Here is a 9,922-nt window from a genome sequence, read left to right on the forward strand (position 1 = left end):
AACATGGAATATTGTCCTAGTCTGAAAGACCTGTGGGTTAAAGTGCTATTCTCAATATGGGTCCAGGCTCTCCTTTGTAATGTGACTTGATAAAGGGTGTCGATCCTGAGATTTGGAGAGAGTCCCCATTTCATCTGAAGGACAAATTCCCAACAGTGGGAAGCAGGAGCAGAGTCCTAAACATCATCTTTCTTGAATGAAAACTGCCTGTGCTCTACCAGTGTGTATTATCCTCCCCTGGCATCTCTTCTTCAAAAGAGGGGAGGCTATTTTGAAAACAATATCCCAAATCTCATGCTGGTTATGAGATAAACACACTCCCCATGGGTCTTTCTCACCACTTTGGGTTTCTGAGGAACTTTGGATTCTTAGGATGTGTCAGTTCTTGTTCTCTCCGTATGACCAGGTGTGAGGATTTGGAAATTCAGAGCTCCCCAGGTAAATCTGATGCAAGTGGTATCTGCAATATCTCATTATAAAAACTGCAAAATCAGGGTTGTTGTGCTTTTCCCTCTTAATGTAGTTCTTCATTGAATGTGTCAGGAAGCAGCTCCCATTTTAATGTTTGATAAATAAAAAGAGATAGGAGTACTGCAAAATACTCGATACCACTCATTAACAGATCTGGGGAATCCTCCTCAGATCATCACTGTGTGCCCTCCCTTCACCTTTTCTCTTTCCAGAAGAAAGACAAGATTCAGGAAATTCACAACAGGAAACTGCAATTATTTCTGTTATCTTTATTGCTGTTTCTTCCCCCCTCCTTCCACCCAATCAGGAGCGAAAAGCCAAAGGACGGCGAAGAGCAATTTGCCTTGGAAATGCAACATTTTGGGTGTTCTGCCGTTGATGCTGCATTTTTAATACCCACCTCTCTGAGTGTGTTATCATTAAAACTTCATGGCTACCATTTTATTTATTTATTTATTAGCAGCAACGCCACCCCTGCGCTCGGCAGCGCTTCCTGCCTTCCTGATTTCAGCAGCGCCTGACCCCATTTCAGTCAATTTTCCATATCCTGCCTGTCTCGGATCCGCCGAGGGAACACACTGATGCTGTGTTTATGCTAATTTTATGCTCTCTGAGTTGTGTCTGTTATTCAAAGCAGTTGAAGCAGTTATTGCCAGTAATCTTATTTCTGTGAGAGCCCCCGGGGCAGAGCAAGCCTCGGAGCCGGTCCTGCAGACCGTGTCAGAGCCATCACAGCCTGCTGGTAAATGGCAGCTCTTTCCTGCAGAATCTGATATCAGTTACTTGGCAAACACAGTAATAAAATGAAACAAATCAGATTTTCAAGTAAATAAACCAGACTTCAATGGCAACAACAATGGTCAGGACAACAGGATTTTAATAAGTGATGCTATACGGGGGAAAATATCGGAGTGCTGCATCCCTTCTTCTTCCTGCTCTGCCCCTGCTCCAACCCAAAATTATCTGCCTGAGCCCTTATGTACTGAAAGCAAACCAAAACCAAAATACTGCCGGAGTGGAGTCTGCTCTCCCAGTCAGTAAAATGGGAATTCACTGATGGCATGTTTGGAAATTCCCCTGCCAAGGTCCTGAGCTGTTGTGTTGGGCAACAGAAAAAGAAAATGAATTGTTATTCCTGTTTTTCTGCTCCATAATATCCATGGGAAGTTGTACCAGACCGTCTGCATTACAGGACAGATGGATGGTCCCTTCCAAGGAAAACCTTTTGTTTGGAAGAGCCAAATGTAATCTGTGGTTTTGCCACCATTTTCTTGGGCACCTTGGGTGTATTATTTAAGGATGGGTCTGGCAGTGCTCATCACCTTTTCAACAAGGTTTTCAAGCAAACAAAATCACCCACTTCCTTGGTGCTTTCCTAAAAGCCAAATAATCAGCGGACAGAAAAGGTATCTTATTCTAAAATAACATTTAGAGAAAAACTTGAAGTTCTGTATTTTCAGATAGCCTTGCCTTGGAAAGCGTTTAAAATTTTGTCAGAAAGCCAATAGCTGGGAAAAAAAAAAATTGGATTCTGGCCAATTTTCAGTTGCCAAAAATGTAAACCATTTTTCTCATAAGAAGCATTTCCTCTAGAAAACTTCAATTTAAGAAACATTTTTCAACATGAAGACATTTCGAATGGAACATTTTCATGTTTTTCTACTGCCATCAACAGCACTCAGTTTTTATTGTGCAGCTTAAGGCCATGTTTGCAGCATACTGTGCTCTTTAGAAACTTGCCCAGCTATGTTGAATCCTCTATAGCATCAGGAGCTCCCACATATAAATTTATATATGTATATATACATAAATGAAACACAAAATCTGGGATTTAATCTCTTTATACTATAATTTCTCATCTGTCAAAACTGATTAATAATGCTTCGATTTCATTACTCAAATAATTTTTAAACTTTTCTGAAAGTCTCTGTCATCTGTTCTCTATGCTAAACTTCCTGAGCAGCAGAAGTTTTACTCTGATATCACTTTCCTCATATTTTGTAAATCTGATGAAAGTATTTGGAACTTTATTTTTGTCTTTGAAATCATACAAGACCAAAGGAAACATTCAGGTCACCTACATGCTCCTCCTGGTCTGATGGCAAATTAAATATGCCCCGACTGATCACTGTCCCTAAAGCCAATTAATGATGTTTGGCCATATCCGTTATAACAGTTCTTGGTCCCCAAAACACTGGGTGGCCCCTCACAACATGCATGTTGGAAATGATTCCTGGTTGAGGAACTGTGGAGTATCAAGGTATAGTAATATTTCCTTGAATTATTTCATTTTACAGCACATAAATAGTGTACGTTTTTGTGTCTTCTCTGATCAGAAGACAAGCAAAATTTGTGAGAGTATTATTCTATTTTCAACAATATTTACATCGGTTTTAAAGGAGGTAGCAGGCTTTGCATGTCCAGAGAAGGGCAGTGGAGGCAGTGAAGGGTCTGGAGCACAAGTCTGATGAGGAGTGACTGAGGGAGCTGGGGGGGCTCAGCCTGGAGAAAAGGAGGCTCAGGGGGACCTTTCCACAATTCCCTGAAAGGAGTTTTTAGCCAGGTGAGGGTCTGTCTCTTCTAGGGAACAAGGGACAGGACAAAAGGAAAAGGTCTCCAGTGTGCCAGGGGAGGTTTAGGTTGGATACTAGAAAACATTTCTTCACCAAAAGTGTTGCACAGCTGCCCAGGGCAGTGGTGGAGTCCCCATCCCTGGAAGGATTTAAAAGTCATACTGATGTGGCACTTGGGGACATGGTTCAGTGGTGGTCTTGTCAATGCTGAGGGAACAGTTGGAGTAGAAATGAGAAGAGGGAATGAAATGAATGGTGTTTTTTCCCCACTGAATTATTTTCTTTACGGACTTTCTTTTTGTTTTTAACACACACACACACACACACACTTTTTATAAAATACTCATTTAAAAAAAAAAGAAAGAACTATGAGCATCAATTGAGTTTTATTCCTTAAGAACAGAAATGCTTAGAAAAATGATTTTTTGAAAACATTTCTAGATGAAAATAGTATAACTGTTAAAAAGATGTAGACAGTATTCTGCCTACTTCTGGACAGATGTTCCTTGCAATAGTTGTATTTAATATGGAGGTATTTCTCCATTCATGAAGCAAACATCAGTTAATTGGATTGTTCTATAGATTTACTAATTCAGAAAAATATTCAGAATATATGCATGTGGTTTTTTCATCTATGTATGTAAAAATCTAGATTAAAATTTATTTATGGTCTTCATCAATGCTATTCCTTCTAAAGTAAATTTAAAAAGTCGTCATGACTTTGATAAGAGAGGAATTGGACCACTTAAACTTTTTATATCAATCTCTTTTACATCATTCTTGAAGAAGGTGATGGCTGAGAACAAGCATATATGTCTAATGTCCTTCTTCCAATATTAGTATTATATTTGAGCAATTCATACCATTCTTAATGAAATGCTGAAAAAAATGCCTTCTGAATTTTCTTGGGTTTTTATTAATAACATTTCCATATGTAAACACAAATATAAACACAAATACAGTGTAGGCGTGTACAGCTTTGACAGTATTTTCAAGTATCCGTTGGCAGGAAGCTACTTTTTAATATTAATGGCAAATTGCTGGATTTAGGATATCCAAAAAAACAGTTTTCTCTTTCTGTATATATTTGTTTTACATGTTTGGAAGCATTTGAGGTTTGGAAGATTGGTAGTTATTGTGTGTCCTTCTTCTCACAATTCAAACTAAGGGGTCCTGCTGTGCAGTATCGAGGAAGGTGGTCACTGGCCACCTGACAGACGATTTCCAGAATTTGGATATTTGGCATCCAAATGACTCTCACCGCTGCGACCCGGGTTCGATTCCTGGCCCCCTGGGCAGGTGGAGCTCGTCAGCCGTGGAAGGCAATCCACCTAAGAGAAGGTCACTCTAAACAAACCTACATCCTGGGGACCTCACTGCCACTGTCCAAGCTTTGCTCAGCCCCGGCAGATGAACCTCAGGACTAAAGGGTGGGCTCAGTTCAGCGCACGCTGTGTCTCACCTAAAAATCCACTGCGCAGGCTGGAAGGGTTAATGACCTTTCCCAAATCTTCGCTCGCGAAGACTGGCCATTACTTACTTTACTTACTTAAGGGATATATCTCCAAAATTCATAGAATCTTAGAATGGTTTGGGTAGAAGGGACCTTAAAGATTATCTAGTTCTTACCCCTCTGCCATGGGCAGCAGCATCTTCCACTAGATCCATATAACCTGGAAAGGTGCTCCAGTGGGATAGAGGATCACAGTGAACTTGGGTTAACTGAGCTGAAGGCAACAGTTGTCAAGGTTATTCTGGATTTTTATTTTCCCGCTGAGACAATATTTAACTTTTTGACCAACTGAAGCAGCACCAGGAACAGAAAAGGAAGGACCAAGTCCTATGCACAGGTTTAACATCCCTAAATTGCTTTTGCAGCTACTGGAGAGAAACAGGCATCACTTGGGCTCCAGTGTGAAATGTGTGTCTAAGCCTAGTGGGATAAGTAATCTTTTGGAGGTTTCCTGTACATCATCCTCATGGTTCAACCCCAACTTGAGATATGGAAGACAATCACTCCTCTGCCTGATGCAAACCCAAATCTCCCTGAAGACAATCACTCCTCTGCCTGATGCAAACCCAAATCTCCCTGAAACTGAGTCTTGTCATTTTAGAGATAAATAGGATAATTTTCCTATTACTGCTCAGTTACTTGTTGCATCAAAGATATCACCTTATTTTAAACAGATGGTTTAAATTGCATATATTTTCCTTTTTTTCTCTCAGTTAGCTCCTTTTATTGTATTATTTATTTCCATGGCAGAAAGGAGACTTTTGAATTATAGAATATCCTGAGCCGGAAGGGACCCACAAAGACCATCAAGTCCAACTCCTGGCCCTGCACAAGACATCCCAATGATCCCACCATGTGTCTGAGAGCACTGTCCAAACACTTCTTGATCTCTGTCAGCCTTTCAGGCCATGACCACTTCCCTGGGGAGCCTGTTCAGTGCCTGACCACCCTCTGGGTATCAGTAGTTTCTCATTAGAGAGAATAATATGCTGCATAACACAGTGACAGGCCAGTCAGCTTCACTATTTTCAAGAACTAGTCTCCTGAGAGCATAGTTTCCTCTCCCTAAAGTTATTTATGTCACTTGTCTTTAAAGAACTTTCTCTTCTATCCATTGTGGATGTCCCATCATAACCTAAGCTTATACAATTGCAATAAATAAGTTGAATAGTACCACCAATGCAGTCATTCTTACAGTCAAACAAAGGAAAAAAAAATCTAACTCATCCTTTCATATGGAGTCTGGATTAATGTTCCTGGATTACCTCAAAGAATGTCTGTTCTTTCAAATGCACGGACAACAGTGGGATGATTGCTTTTTTCTTTATGAATGAACATAGACCAAGGCTCTGAGCAACCTGGTCTAGTGGAAGGTGTCCTTGCCCATGGCAGGGGGTTGGACCAAGATGATCTGTAAGACCTATTTCAACCCACACCATTCTGTACTTGCAGGATTCTAGCATGGGAGCCCTAAAGATCAGCTCTTCACCTTTAGATCCACGTTCGTTTTGGCAACGAGAACATAGAAAATGAAAAAGATGAACAATCCATTCCTATGCAGGACTTCTGCTAATGTTAAAAAATGCTAACAGATTAAAGAAAGTCATACATTTTTTCATTTTATTGAACCTAATAAAAATACATAATTTTGCTCACTCTCTCCCTCTCCAAAGGGTTCATTATTTGCCATAGACTGAATGTTACCAGTTAGAGGATTTTCAAATATTGTTTCCTTCCTGTTTCTCTTAATTTGGCTGGAGGTGCAATGATCCAAGTGAATTGGAGCATTAAATTCCTAAAAAAGAAAGTACATCCCTGATTTCCCTCTGATGAGGCAGAGTATACACACACACATACATACACACACGTGCACATGTGCACACAGACACACCATTTTAAGCCCCAAATATTGTGCTGAAACATTTCTCCCTCACATATAGGCTTGGGAAGAATTTAGTGCTAAATAAATGCTGCCTCAAACCAGGCAAGATAAAACATAAATCATTGCATTAAAAACCTCTAACAAGTCTATCTGCTTTTTGAAATGACTGGGAGATGAAAGAGAGGAGTCTCATTTAAGAAGGCCCAGCGGAACAGTTCTGCATTTATATAGCTGTTATCAAAAGCAATTCATTTGGAGATCAAATAGACTGACAGATAGGACAAGCAGGGGATCACTACTGCCTTCAGGCAGCCAAAAGCAAGGCTGGTTTCCCAGTACCATCACTAATATTGGGTCTAGTCAATGCTCGTGTCTATTATGGCTCGCAGTAACAGCCAGCTGAATGTTAATATACACTTCTTACACTCCAATTCGATGCCAGTTTTTAGCTGAGGGAGTAAATAGTCTACAACCCTTTCTCTGAGTTTTTTCCTTTTCCTTTTTCTGGTGGGAGAAGCTCCTTTTGTAATTATTGTGTGTCTGCTGTAGATTTAGTTCTTACAAAGGCAGTGCCACTGAAGACTAAAGCAAGACAATGAGCTTGCCCCTGTCCCGTGGTGTGTGCATGGACAGCACCTCTCTTCTTTCTGTGCTGGAGACATGCTGCTCCTTATTTACAGAAAAATCTAGATTCTGTTTGCTCCTTTCAAAATAAAAAGCACTGTATCAGCACAAGGCTGGCTGCAATTTCTCCAATTCAGCACGTCATAAGGAAAACTTACTATTTCCTCTCCAAAAAACACTGTCCTTACCATTGGGGTAAGCATAAAGACTTGTCTATGCTGATGTTAGCCACCTAAAATATGTGTACAGTGCTAAATCAGACAGAGTGAAGGAGTGATGCCCATTTTTTTTTTTCTGAGCTCAGGTAGCACAGAAACTACTTGCGTTTACACAATTTAGCACAGAGTTTTTGTCTAGTGGAAGGTGTCCCTGCCCATGGTAGGGGGTTGGAATTAGATAAGCTTTAAGGTCCCTTCCAACCCAAATCATTCTATGATTCTGTGAAATCTCTTTGAAATGAAACTGTCTAATCCTCACTGTTACAGCTTCTCAGGATCCCAAGAGATGCCTCCATGGCCCTAAAACATGAATATTATTTTCTGTTGGGTTTGTTGGTTTTTTTAATGGGGGGTCTGCCTTATGGCCACGGTGATGTTTTTATTGCATCATGCTGAGAATATATGTTGCATGCCTTGGGGTGCAGTGGGAGAGGAATTTAGGATGCTGCAGAGTATAAACTGCTAAGGATACTCTTAGCAGATTCCTTCTGGCCAAACATGACCATGATTATACCCCAACCATCTTAGGATATATCTGAACAAAGGATTTAGGAACCACATACGATGGATTTCTAATTGCTTACAGAAATCAATGCTCTGTGAGATGCAATTGCCTTGGAAAATTGAGATCTCAACTTTCTAATTTGAGTAAAATAAAAAGTTAGAAACAGCACAAATGCAAAAAAATTGGAACATGGCATGAGAGTGGACAGAACATGTGGGGATATGCTTATCAACTTCTTTGTTATATGTTGCATCTTTTTGTATCATTTTTGTTACTATTTTCTCTTTGTTTGTTTCTTTTGCATTGTCAGATGCAGCCATCACTGTATGGACAGCACTGGAGACTCATTGGGGTGACAATTCAATGGCCTCTGTAAGAAAGCAGCAAACAGGTAAGCTGGATAGTTTTTCCTGGACAAAAGAGAACTGGGAATTGTGGAAGAAGAAAGAGAGAAGGGATAAAAATTGAGACAAAAAGGTGGGGTAGAAAATATGTGAAATGAAGTACAACAGGTAAAAGTAGAGATAATACACCAGTTCAGTACTCAGGGTTTGATACTAAAAAATGTATACACAAGATATATTAATTAGAGGCACTGAATCACCATTAAAAATTTGGCCCTTAAGTCTTACAGAATGTTCTGTTTCCGGTGCACAGTCCCCTTTCCTTCAGTGTAGAACTACAAATTGAATAGACCAATGTAGCCTGGAAAGGGATGCACAGAGGGCAAAGTGGGAGCAGGGTAGACAGGGAATGACCATTCACTCTGTCTTCCAGTAAAAGGACTATGAACTAAAATAAATAGCTCAAAAGACGGTTTTCAAAACAGAACATTCAAAAGGACTGTTTCTTCAAAGAATATTTCAGTAAACTAATGTGTCCCTTGACGTCTGATGACAAGATGACACTTAAAACTCACCTGGGTTAAAAAAACAATAGGACAAATAAATGGCAAGAAATCATCAGGGAATGTTAAATAGAAATGAGCTTCCTCTGAGCTGTAAGTCACAGGAGTGTGGGGGAATACACCAGAGAAATATCAATCTTTGTTGTCCTGCTTCCTTTGTTATTCCCTTGGCACTCTGGACACTTCCAGTCACTAGGCTAAATGGATCTTTGATGTGGACCAGCCAAATTATTCTGTTCCCATCACAAGATGTGTCTTTCCTTTTTTTTTGCTGGGTCTCACTCTTTGTTCCACAGTCCAACTGCCCTGCAGATAGTTTTCCTGCAGAGTTCCTGATCTGCTGACCTGAGAACCTATTCATGGGTTAGAAAAAAATCAAACCCATTATGAACAAAACAAAGTCATGGTGCCTCTAGTGTTGCCAGATCCATCGTAAGGAAATCCAGTGTAACACTTGGAAGCCAAAGATGGGATGAAATACTAATTATGGCAAGACTTTACAAAAAAGGCTATCTGCCCCCATGAGAGTCCAAGCCTCCAAGCTAGTCTCTCGTGGAACAAAAGTAAGTTGTCAGATTTGAATAATTTCCCTGCATGTGGATAAATCCTCACATTTCTACACAACCCCCCCTTCCCCCTCCTCCCTACTCCCCCCTCTCTTCAGTTTTGCAAACAAGAAAAGAAACACTAGGAGCTATTTCACTGGATAACCATGCAAATGAAACAGGAGATTTAAATGTCTTAGCAAGGAGATCAGAGACACAGTTGGAAACAGCTGTAAGGGGCATTGGGATGATTATAAGGGAATAGGATGGGTGCATTATTTGGCTTGGTGACTTCATTAGTGATATTTGGCATCAGATGCTCAGCTGATGTGAATCCGAAGAGCTCCTCTGTGCCTGCTAAACCCCTCTGAGGATTCACTTATTTGTCCTGAATATGGATTTCTATATTATTCTACTTTATTTTTTCTCCACTGTGTTGGTCTCCAGGCAGCATTTTGAAAATAGGAATTTAAGGCATGAGAAGATATTTTGTGAGATGGAACAAAACCCAGGGTTTACCTGTTGCCTTGAAGATTCTGAAGACTCATTAGAGACAAAATCTTGGGGTTTGATTCAACTTACCCACCAGTAAATGAAATTTGGGAATACATCATCCTTACACAGCTAAACCCCTAAATTCCTAGTGGCTTGTCACTCAAAGTTGTTGCTGAAAATGTATAAATT

This window comes from Pipra filicauda, unplaced genomic scaffold (assembly GCF_003945595.2).
Source record: "Pipra filicauda isolate LSUMZ 115617 unplaced genomic scaffold, ASM394559v2 scaffold24_size8852520_pilon, whole genome shotgun sequence".
Lineage (NCBI taxonomy): Eukaryota > Metazoa > Chordata > Aves > Passeriformes > Pipridae > Pipra > Pipra filicauda.